Here is a 13,232-nt window from a genome sequence, read left to right on the forward strand (position 1 = left end):
ACCAAGACCATCCCTTCCGAGACCGAGACCTCTAAGTTCCGAGACCGAGACCGAGACCGAGACCTTTGTTTAATCATGAACTGATATCGGAAGCTCGCATCTGATCCTGAACATGACCACTTTATTGGTCCATTTATTGTTAACTCATCATACATGTTATTATCATATGATTTCTGTATCTTTATTCTTAACAATTATGTTTACTCTTTATGAAACTCAACTTCCACGTAAGAATTCCGCTGTTGCATCAGCCCCAGACATTCTCTGATTCAATCTGAAGTTGAACCTATAGTAGATTTTATTTTAAATCACTAAAAGCAACAACGAAAGTGACAAACTGTTTTGCATTCAAGGCATTAGCCAGAGGGGTGTCCACTGTCAGTGTCCATGTGTCATTAAAATTATAAACTATTTATCAGTGTACTAATATTTAATCATTTCCTATTTTTTTAAAATTAATTAGTGAAAGTTAATAGGCCTATACTGCATTATCTTGCCATTTTATATATAGGCCTATACTGCATTATTTTGCTATTTTACATATAATATAATTAAATGTAAAATGGGGCCTATATACATTATTTTGCCATTTTACATATAATATAATTATGTAAAATGGCAAAATAATGCAGTATATAGGCCTATTAGCTCTCACTAATTAATTTAAAAAACAGGAAATGATAATATTATTATTTTAGGGCAAACATGTTTTTGCCAATTTTACGCATGATTACTCTCTCATAATTTAAACTATTTGTATTTAATATGCAGTCAATTTTCAAAAATTGGCAGTAGGCCTATGAACATGAACAGTAGGGCCTACATATTCAAGTTGAGTGTATTTCAATACAATGATTATTTTCAACATTCAATGAAATTTTGGTACAAAATAAGTTATAAAGAACAACAGAAAATTATATTTTTTCTTCAGGTCTCGACAGGTCTCGAACTTAAAATCATCCGAGACCGAGACTTTTGATGTCCGAGACCGAGACCGAGACCAGACCGAGACCGAGACCTTGACATCGAGACCCGAGACCTGCAAAATCAGGTCTCGAGATGGTCTCGAGACCGAGACCTGGTCTCGAGACCTACAACACTGTACTACATACATGTATAAAGTGACAGCCTGAAAGAAGTGCTATGCAATTTGGTCCTTTCATGCATGATGTATCCAGTCTTCTCCGGTTCTCCCTGTAATGCCTTTTTCTACTGCATGAGATCCATGCTGCTTTTTGTTGTGCACATTTACATGTTAGTGAATCACACATTACAATCGGATACTATACTACACTAAACACAACAAAAAGGTGATTTCCAGTAACATTACATCAATAAAACCATTTTTCCATTGTCATACACTGCATTTCAGTTCTCGGCTGCAATTTTAGTTTCTCCACATTGATTTTTTCTCAACTGAATAGCTTTGTTCTGCGCTTTGTTTGTTCTTGTGAATGTTTTGTCCCTGCAAAAAAGGGGAAGAGGTCTGTGTGGCGTGGCAAAGTTGCCTGTGTATTTGTCTGTTACAACAAATACACTCAAAACTAGCTATAATACTGGCTCGGAGAGTTTCTCTATGGAACTGCTCAAGAATTTTGTTCTTCCAGGTTTGTGCGATGTCTTGCTGAGCAATTATAGTTGGTGTTAATTGCTATTGATGTGTATTTGGGCAATTCCAAGCAAAAGTGGACATGACTCAAAAAAATGAAATTGCCAATATATATTTCTTTTAACTTTTATATTATTCCAAACAGATGTAAGGTTCAAGTTATAAACTTTTTTTCGGCATTTTTCTAACATTTTGGTTTTTTTTTAGTTTCTTTGGAGAGTGTATTTTAAGTGAAAAACTCCTGTTCAACTTAGATATTTTCAAGGGGCCTATTTTATTAAACATGGGCACTTTTCTTTTAAATTTGATACATTTTATATCTCTGAAATATGGTCTTCAAGAAACATCCAACACATTTTAAATAATCCCCCACTAATTTTTTTCTTTCATTGCGTTTTCATAGCACTAAATATGGCGTAGCACGAGTTACCGAAAGATGCATTTTTTTATATATTTTCAAAATGTTGGCAATTTAATTGATGCCACTTATTATTTTCCTTCTACTAGTAGTGCCTTGAGTAAAAATAAGAAATTAATATACAAAACACTATCCATCACATAATAATGACCCATTTAAAACTGTAGCACGAGTTACCAGTAGCACGAGTTACCGATGTAGCACGAGTTACCATAGCCCACTTCCCCCTGTACCAGCAAAGGTAATGCAAAATCTACCACTTGGCAGCAATAGAGGATCTCCCAACTACATGAATATGCATTTATATGTGACCATGATATTGGTAACAGCTTTCTAGCAGCAGTACTGGAGGGGAAGGGGGCAGCCTGCCCCATGACAAACTAGAATTATGCAGTTCGTAATTAAGGTGCCCATACACACACACACACAAAAAGTGTGTAAATAACAAAAGGTTTGTAAATAAAAATAATATGCAATATGCAAATAAGCTCATTAATATTCATAAATATGCAAATAACATGACACAAAATTATACAGCACATCAGGCCACCATATCCAACCAAACCAAGTTTGAAGTTGATTGGTTATTGTGTTTATAATGCTGCAAAGTGGATTAATGAAAATGTAGGCAAAATTTGTAAATAAGCTCATTAATATTCATAAATATGCAAATAACATAACACAAAACTACACAGCACATCAAGCCACCATTATTTTATCACCATACCGGTACCAAGTTTGCAGTTATTGTGTTGGAGCTGTACAGTGGATTAATGAATTTGCTTCCGCCTGGACAGCCAAACAAAGAAAGAAAGAAACAAACAACCAGGCAACCACACATGTGTGGGGGCCAAAAATTAAAGAGAAAAGTGACCTCCTGTCGCAGGAAAATTAAAGTAAAAATATGGAAGGCAAAGATAGAGATAAGATTCAAGAAGCCAGTTTCCACCCCGATCATGTGCCAAAATAGTGTAAATTTATTTATACCAAATTTTTGCACACACCAATAAAGTCCTTTTTTTTTAAGCTCAAAGACTTTACATTGTACAGTCTCTCTAAAAAAACATGCTATTTAGCATATATCCCACTATCAATACCTGGTCAAAATGATGCAACCAAAAATTTTAGCCCTCCACCTCCTAGGATCTAGCCTAAGAACCAATCAATTAATATGGGCTTCATGGAAGAACAGAGGATACCTTAAAACATCCACTGAATGAGTAACCGAGGCAAAAGAAGAAATAAAACAAACAAAATAGATACTGGAAATCCTGAGATTAACAGCCACAGTGACATTGTTGATACTGAGATTTGTATAGTTCTGAGATTTGTATTGGAAATTGGTTTGTTGTTGAGTGTAATGAGGCTCATTTTCCAGCTTAGTGAAGTGATTGAAATCGGGCAAACTAGAGTATTTGCACCAAGCAGGAAATGGTCTCAACCAAAAGATGACCAAACATTCTATAACTCAGAAAGCAATTTTTAAAAAACTTACAGAGCAAATAACCATGAACATTAAAAGTTTTGTGAGGGAATTTAGAGTCAAATAACATGGAAGTAAAAGTTTTATCAATTGTTGACTGTTCAATTTAACTGTTTAAATTTAAGCCCTAGAATAAAATATCCAAACAGGATCAAGCAAGGCGGATGTAAGGCTGGGATGTTTGTATGTAATGTGTGTGGTACATTGCATGCTGGTACATACACTGAATAGTGTTATTTGTACATAGATGGGTTATTTGGGGGGTTATTTGTACATAGATTGGTTGGTCATTACACCAGTTGTTGAGGAATTGTTATCAAAAAAAATTGACATTTAGATGAACAATACCATTTTATATATGGCGGACAAACTGTAGCACGAGTTACCGTATACGAGTTACCATGTTTTTTGCCAGTCAATGTAAAACTATGAGGGGCACAACTTTTTAAGGTATACCAAAACAAACCTTATTATAGCAATTACTTATCATATAATCAATAAGGCTTTAGTGTTTTTTGTTTTAGCACACCATCAAAATAAAAATGAGTGATTTTTAAGCATGTCCTCTGCTCAGTAGCACGAGTTACCGATTTTACAGCTGTCCCATACATACAAAAGTTGATATCCTGAATTAGCAATACTATGAGGATCTAGCCTTGAATGTTGGGTATTAAAATACAAAAAATACAGATTCCAATCAAATCAATTTAAAAGCTGGAGCACAAAGTATGTAAAAGGACGCCATAAAGTGTAGCACGAGTTACCGTGGAATTGCCCATTTTTAGTTCCTACTTTTCATATGCCATCTACATCATTTAGCACTTTTCAAACCGGTATTTTCAATTTTTCATGTACTTCCATTATTTGTTGCATTACCAGCAGTATTTGGTATTGTTTCATATAAGTTTTTGAAAAAGATAACATTGGTCTGTTTTTGTAATGTGAAAGAATCGATTCTTCTCTTTAGTATTTGAATTGTTTTGATCTGTTTTCTTCATTCAGTGTGTGTAAGAGGTGGTGGCAACTGATGCAAAATGGAAGCTTGTGGAAGAAAATCTTGATTGATGATCATGAATATGGCGGACCACTTGAAACATCCAGAATGGAAGAACTATTTAATACCTATGCGAGTAAATATACAACGGTCATACATATAAATAGGGGCAGCTGTAACATTTTGGATAAAATTAATAGGAAATGTCCAAACTTACAGGATCTGCATATTGAATTCCATAAAGAGGACTTATTGAGAGGTGACTTCAATCCCCTGATAAGTGCACGTACAGGTGCAGCATTAACAAAATTGGTCTTTTACAAGTGTAGAATTGCATCAAGACTGTTATTAGCAAAACTGATTGAGACTTGTGGTCAAGATTGCAGAAATTTGGAAATGCTTCATCTTGACTTCTTTGTACTGGACTCACATGATAGTGTTGATGTTGAGATTAAAACAAAGAAGGCAATTGGAATGCTCAGTAACAACAGAAATATGCAAAGTCTGCGTCTGCGTGGCGTTGATTTAAGGGTAGATTCTGCTGGGATGAGAAAAATGGCAAGTCAAATGCTTGAACTGAGAGAACTTGTCTTTGCAGGAACCTTGGATGTGACAGATGATTTCCTTGTCATCATAAGCTCGTCTTTTCGAAGCTAGAGACTTTGAAATTGATATTTTGTGTAGTCTTGACTGATACAGGACTACTAGCGCTCTCTCACCATCCGAACATCAAACTGCTCGTTTTGATTAATACGTCACCTGAAATAACCAAGGATGCAATAATCAGAACCATAAGCACAATGCCCAAGATTGGTGAAGTAAGGATACGTCAGTTTCCAGAAAGTGAACAAAACTATGACAATCTTGAAGAAGAAATCAAAAAGATTAAGCCCAATGTTGAGGTATACATCGATCCAGAATGCTAACAGAAGAGATGTGATATAATATATCGGAGAACACCAGAATATTGGCTATTAAAGGTAAAAACATAAGACTAGAAAAGTAGCTGCCAACCAAAGAGATAGATAGATTTGGTTTACTATATGTGACATGATCAAGGGGAATGAGTCACATGTCAGCCCTGGTAGAAAATGAGTTTTACACATGTATCTAAAGAGGACATTTAGAGCTTTCAGAAACTGAAAACTCCATGTTGATGTGACTTTTCTTTGTGAAGTTACGTCAATTTATCAATCGCCGAAAACAACATAAAACGAAAGAATTTTAACACTTTCTTTGCCAATATCTCAAAATCAATATTAGCGACATCCGACTCATTTCCCTTGATCGTGTCACATATTAATTTGTTAATTTGTAGATGTTGAAAACTTGAGGCCTGAGGTTAAACACAAGATTTAAAGGTTAGGATTTATGTGGAGAATTGTGTCAGTATTTCCTATGTAATCTCTTAAATTATGATGACTAAAATTTGAATAATTTTCCTTCAAAAGGTGAAAGAAACAGGATTTTCTGTAAAACCCGGAATGTGGAATATGATTTGGGTTGACATCATAATAATTTTGTTTGATCACATCATTAAACCACCCTCCACATACATCTCTTTATTACTATTCTGGATGAGGCCTTTTGATACTATAAATCACAAACTTTAATTTTAAAAACAAAATGAGACATCAAGGCTTTCGAGTTCATAGCGACACAGACTAAACATAGTAATTTCTATTATTTCATTTTTTTCCCCGTTACATGTAATTTGTCTTCCATTGAGGAGTGTAGAGGTAAGGACTAGGTTTACAATTAAGATATATCTTAGCAACTAGTTACTTTTTACTTCATTCACATGTGTGTTATTCATGTCTGTAGTAATCTTTGCATGGTTAGAGAGGACAGTGTTTACCGCAGGCTGTCCCAATCTGTCTCTGTTATTTATTTGGAGCCCTTAAGATTAAAGATAGCAACTAGTTACTTTTACTTCATTCACTTAGGGGTACTACACCCCTGGCCAATTTGTGCCTATTTTTGCATTTTTCTCAAAAATTATAGCGCATTGGTGACAAGTAATCTTTGCATGATAAGAGAGGACAGTGTTTACTGCAGGCTGTCCCAATCTGTCACTGTTGTTTATGTGGAGCCCTTATAAGATTAAAGATAGTAACTAGTTACTTTTTACCTCATTCACTTAAAGCCATATTATAACATTTTCAAACAAAATAGATTAGCATTTATTTGCCATAAAATGTTAGCTTTTACTGTCAGATATATCCCTTTTATTTTTGAGCGAACAACTACGGCTAAGCAAAAGAAAATTGGAATTTACTACCGGCGCACATGTCGCCAATACGTAACACTCCTTTGGTCATATTGTGATACGACCCTTTGTTGTGTATATATCACCGTCGCTTTACGCCGTGTACGCACTGTGTGTTATGAACATCGTGTATGTGTTCGACTAATAATTCCATCGTAATAATAAAGCTCCGGTTCCGGCGTTTTATTCAAAATCACTACAGCACCTGGAGTCTTGATTTTTGCAGGGTATATTGGTTTAATAAAGCACAATTTAATCGTGTAAAAAAAGGAATTTTTAAAATTCAGTGAGGGCGTCTTCCTCAGCAAATGTTATAATATGGCTTTAATGTGTGTTATTCATGTCTGTAGTAATCTTTGCATGATTAGAGAGGACAGTGTTTACCGCAGGCTGTCCTAATCTGTCTCTGTTGTTTATGTGGAGCCCTTAAGATTAAAGATAGCAACTAGTTACTTTTTACCTCATTCACTTAATGTGTGTTACTCATGTCTGTAGTAATCTTTGTATGGTTAGAGAGGACAGTGTTTACCGCAGGCTGTCCCAATCTGTCTCGGTTGTTTATGTGGAGCCCTTAAGATTAAAGATAGCAACTAGTTACTTTTTACCTCATTCATTTGATATGTGTTACTCATGTCTGTAGTAATCTTTGCCAGGTTAGAGAGGATGATATGTACCCCAGGCTGTCCCAATCTGTCTCAGTTGTTTATGGGAAGCCCTTAAGATTGCAACTAGTTACTTTTTACCTCATTCACTAAGGGTAGATGCGGTATTGATGTTTTGCAAAAGTTCATTCTACAAATCATATACTTTGAAAACTTGCTTAATTTATTGTTGTTAATGAGTTATGTACATTTACAAAAGTGTTGTTGTTTCGGCCCTCTTTACAACATTGGCGGGCCTTATAACATCGGTATTAATATCAAAATATTTTATTTTGGGAGTTGTCTTGTGACATCTCGCCAGAAGCGTCACAAATTATTAATTGAGTCTTTGTACTTTTGTCTACTTTCTTTAACACACAAAATATAGACCAGAAAGGTCAACTAATAGCACTCTGAACGTGGGTCTACTTTTCGGCGTAGTGGTAAAAGCCTAACATTTCCCGCCAAGAGCTGATCAAACTATACTCATGTCTGTAGTAATCTTTGCATGGTTAGAGAGGACGATGTGTACCCCAGGCTGTCCCAATCTGTCTCGGTTGTTTATGGAGCCCTTAAGATAGCAACTGAAGTCCATATGCCTTCTTGAGACAATAATGTAAAATCAATTTATGTGATTTTCTCAAAAATTGCTCTAATTGCAGGAAATGCTACACAATGTAGTTGGATTCCCTGCGTATCATTTCCTTTTTGAAAATGTATACTTTTATTGAAAAAAAAACACTAAAAAAACCACAGTGATTTATAGCGCTTTTCGTACAGGCACAGCGCCTAGACGTTGATCCATAAGCCTCAGCACACTTTACAGGTTGTCACTGACCATTACATTTACATCATTCCATAAACCATTTAACAACAAATCAGGGACTTTGCTGCTGCAAGAGCGCACACCCTAAACATTCCACAAATAACCATCGCAACCAGGATCAGGGCCCGAGTTTCGTACGGGTTGCAACAAGACAATAAGCAGTAAGTTCCTTGTTCAGGGGAATTTCAAGCTAACTCAATTTTTCCACAAGAGCATACTAGGCACCGCCAGCGTTCAGACCCGCAACCTCTCGCACCATAGTCGAATGCCTTAACGATTGAGCTACAATGTAACTTGACTGCTTATCTGATTTATATACTTATCATCATTACGTTTAGAGACAATGAAAAAGAATATCTAAATTACTGCCTCAAGGAATTAGGTATATCTGTTTTCAATTTGCTGCCTGCAGCAGTCTCAATCAGTTAGCTGTCATGGGCTTGACAACAGCTTGGCCAGCTGGGCTGGACCACATGCTTTGCTCCATCTCTGGATATACTCTAACATGTCTAAAGCAACCAGTTGCTACGCTCCTTCTGAATTGTCTATTACATGTATAAAGTGACAGCCTGAAAGAAGTGCTATGCAATTTGTTCCTTTCATGTATCCAGTCTTCTCCAGTTCTCCCTATAATGCTTTTTGTCTACTGCATGAGATCCACATTACAATCAGACACAACACTGCACTAAACACCACAGAAATAAAAGCATTTTTGCATTGTGACATACACTGCACCTTCAGTTCTCGGCTGCAATTTTAGTTTCTCCACTTTGAGTTACACTCAACTGAGTAGCTTTGTTCTGTGCTTTGTTTGTTCTTGTGAATGTTTTGTCCCTGCAAAAAAGGGGAAGAGATCCGTGTGGCAAAGTTGCCTGTGTATTTGTCGTAACAGAGAAATACACTCAAACGGGCCCTGAGAGTTTCTCTATGGAACTGCTCAAGAAATTTGTTCTTTCAAGTTTGTGTGATATCTTGCTGTTATAGTTGGTGTTAAAAACTATTGCTGTGTATTTTTGCTTTCTACTTTTCATATGCCATCTACATTTAGCACTTTTCTATCTATCAAACAGGTATTTTCAATATTTTATTTACTTTCATTATTTGTTGCATTATAGCAATATTTGGGATTGTTTTTGAAAAAGATCTGGTCTGTTTCTGTAAAAAAAATGTGAAAGTATAGATTCTTCTCGATCTGAATTTGAAATGTTTGATCTGTTTTCTTCATCCAGTGTGTGCAAGAAGTGGTGGCAGCTGATACAAAATAGAAGCTTTTGGAAGAAAATCTTGATTGATGATCATGAATATGGCGGAACACTTGAAACATCCAGAGTGGAAGAACTATTAAATACCTATGCCAGTAAATACACAACGGTCATACATACAAATAGAGGCAGCTGTAATATTTTGGATAAAATTAGTAAGAAATGTCCAAAATTACAGGATCTGCATATTGAATTCCATAAAGAGGACTTCAAAAGTGACTTCAGTCAACTTATAAGTGCAAGAACAGGTGCAGCATTAACAAAATTGGTCTTTTACAAGTGTAAAATTATGTCAAGACTGTTATTAGCAGAACTGATTGAGACTTGTGGTCAAGATTGCAGAAATTTGGAAATGCTTCATCTTGACATCTGTGTACAGGACTATACATCATCAGTTGATGTTGATATTAAAATAGAAAAGGCAATTGGAATGCTCAGTAACAACAGAAATATGCAAAGTCTGCATCTGCATGGACTTGATTTAAGGGTAGATTCTGCTGGGATGAGAAAAATGGCAAGTCAAATGCTTGAACTGAGGGAACTTGTCTTTGCAGAAACCTTTGATGTGACAGATGATTTCCTCGTCATCATAAGCTCTCCTTTTCCGAAGCTAGAGACTTTGAAATTGATTATTTGTGCAGACCTGACCGATACAGGACTACTAGCACTTTCTCATCATCCTAATATCAAACTGCTTGGTTTAATATATACATCACCATCAATAACCAAGGATGCAATAATCAGAACCATAAGCGCAATGCCCAAGATTGCTGAAGTAAGGATATGTTACCAGTTTACAGAAAATGAACAAAACTATGACAATATCAAAGAAGAAATCAAACAGATTAAGCCCAATGTTGAGATATACATCAATTCAGGGGACCATATGTAACAGAAGTGATTCATCAAAGAGCGCCAGGAATATTGACTAACAGTAAAAATATAGCATTACTACAGAATATCAGCGATGGGGGGAGAGGGGCATAATCTTATTTATATGGGGTGTATTTCATCCTTGTCTAATAGCAATATAATGTAGTGTTGTTTAAAAAAGAATACTTTTAATGGGTTAATATCTTTGTACTTTTTATGTTTTGATATAATGAAATACTTTTGTTTATGTTTTATGACTATTTGCTTTTAAAAGTTACCCTTTTCAGAGTCTTGGTTAGCAGCGATGTAGCTTGCGACACCATCATGGCGTCGTCATTCAGCATATACAGTAAGCCAAAAAATTAAGGTACCAGTTATGTTCACCTCCTGTATATCCTAAACAAAGACAGACATGTCATAATTTGCTCGAATTTAAGTCCTCATTCGTTGAAATTGTGCAAGAAATAAAGACACGGCGATCCCAAAACCCAAGGAAGATACCAATTTAAAAGTTGCAGTTTGCTGCATTATATGCCCTATTGATTTGTACACAAAACGTTTGTGAAAAAGAGAACAAACGCTGCGCTTCCATTGATTAGCATGTTAAAACTAGCGTTGTGCTTTCATTGATTAGAACACAAAAGTGCAACTTTTGATTTTGTTTCTTCATTAAATTTTAGATCACCGTTTTTTTACTTCTCAACCAATTTAAAGGTCTTAAATCAGAGCTAAAGAGTACAGGTTTTCGCTGCTTGTTTTAATGTTGTACTATTTGTCTTTATTTAGGATATACAGGGGTGAACATAACTGGTACCTTAATTCTTTGGCTTACTGTATAGTGATGCTTACAAAATGTACAATCCTCCGGTCATCGGGTGGTCAAGGGTCAGCAGATCATTGTATATAGATGGCGGGCAGGTCATATCTGGCGTCCCTGTTGAGCGTAGGTTTTAGTGTCTTTATCCCTATGGCTTGGACCAATCTTTCTGTTCCAGAAGTGATCCTCTCTGCCGATGACTTCCACATCGTCCATACTTATATCATGTCTATGATCAGCTATTTGGTCACCGACTGCTGTTCAGGGGGTGGTGTGTTCTAATGTGCTCTTTACTTGTCTCGCCAACATAAGTGTTCTCACATTCGGGGCAGGAGATTTTATAAATCACACCACATTTGTTGGGGTGACACAGCGGATTGTAAACATCACTACGCTGAATGAAGACGACGCCGTAATGGTGTTGCAAGCTATACCTTGCTACTAACCAAAACTCTGAAAAAGGTAACATTTTAAGCAAATGATAAAAATGACAGAGTCCAATATCAGTATCTACACTGCTGTTTTATGACCAGTTTGCAAGGGCGGAGTCCACTCATCTCTCAGATGTCAGTGCTTTTATTTTGCCAGTTTTGCAGGGCCCTGGCAGCCTTTGCTTACTGGGCTTAATATTGCTGTTCGTTTATAGTAACGTTTATAGTAAATAATAAATAAAATAAAGTATGAGGTTTGAGTTAGAGTTGGTTTAGGGGTGGTGCCTCTTAATGTTTGTAGTATTGTACAGTGCATGAAGAACTACAAATGTGCCCCTTAAAGCACTCAATATGTGGGCGATCCTGACTTTTAGACCACCCTTGCTATATAAGGACTAAATTTTTACTTTTGCATCAAGGTTTAGTTTTGCATCATGGTTAAAAAGTTGCCAAACACTTTGGAGTCAAGGTGTATTGTGTTGGAAGGAGGGCGGGGCTTTAATAAATGAAGGAAATTTTAGGGTAAAAAACAAGGTCAAGACACTTTTTTGAAAACAAGTGAAAATGGCATTTTTTAGGGAGTTTTTGTCTCGAAAAATAATTGGTACAATTACGAAATAGGGTACAACCTCCTAGACTTGAGTCCAGTCCTCATTTACGGAGTTTACATTGTAGGGTTAGGGTTGGGGGTAGTAGGGCAGTCTTGTAATAGTAGAGTTGCACCCTATTCTGTAATCACAACAAATAATTTTTAAACAATCATAAAAGCAAGAAAGGTACTTTTATAAAATAAGTGCACTTCAGTCACATGAAAAGATGATCAGATGAGTGAAAAGTTGCAGAAAATTTGAGAAATATGGGAATTTTCTCACAAAAATACATCACTTTTTTTGAGAAATTTGTCATCTTGGATAAATGCAGAAATGCATCACGCAGTAAAAAGGCGTCAAATATGCTTGAAAATGCATGATACACTGGCGTAAATTACCGTCAAAACTACGCGAAAGCTTCGGAGCTGGTATCACCGGTTTTGCATCAAGCTCTTTTACATGAAAAATAGCTTTAAAAACTTGAATTTTGGAACAAAATAAAGCTTGTTCAATGGAATAAAAGGTATGTTTGTACAGTTGAAAACAAGTTTAACTTTGATAAATTAGCAATTTTAACCTTATATAACCTGGTCAAAGTTAGGTTCGCCAATATTTAAGACAAAATAGTTCATTTCTATAGAGGTACAGGCATGTCTTGAAAGCATCACCCATCACATATACCTGTCTCATGTGTAGCATTTTCACTACACAATTTACTGTACTATACTGCAAAAGCAAGTAATATATTTACATGATTTGAGTAACACTTTTTTAACAGTTATCACTTTTATTAACACAGTCATATTCTGTTAACATTAACACTTTAACACTAACATGGTTTTTTTTAAATTAACACTCGTGGCACACTTGCACAATAATTTGAACGTATTCACATGTTAAAATTCTAACACTTCCATCAAACTTGGCACATATCTGTTAAAAATTTGAACACTTAACATGTTAGTGAATATTAAAACCTCATCAACATCAGAAATGGCAGCCTGGTTTGAAAACAGCTA

At 35.8% G+C, this 13,232-nt stretch overlaps 1 protein-coding gene across 1 annotated transcript in view; it reads left to right on the top strand.

The window, feature by feature from the left end:
* Nucleotides 1-13,232, top strand: part of LOC140137868 (uncharacterized) — a 28,288-nt gene that overhangs the window by 12,466 nt on the left and 2,590 nt on the right. The window lies entirely within an intron of this gene.

This window comes from Amphiura filiformis, chromosome 17, assembly GCF_039555335.1.
Source record: "Amphiura filiformis chromosome 17, Afil_fr2py, whole genome shotgun sequence".
Classification (NCBI taxonomy): domain Eukaryota; kingdom Metazoa; phylum Echinodermata; class Ophiuroidea; order Amphilepidida; family Amphiuridae; genus Amphiura; species Amphiura filiformis.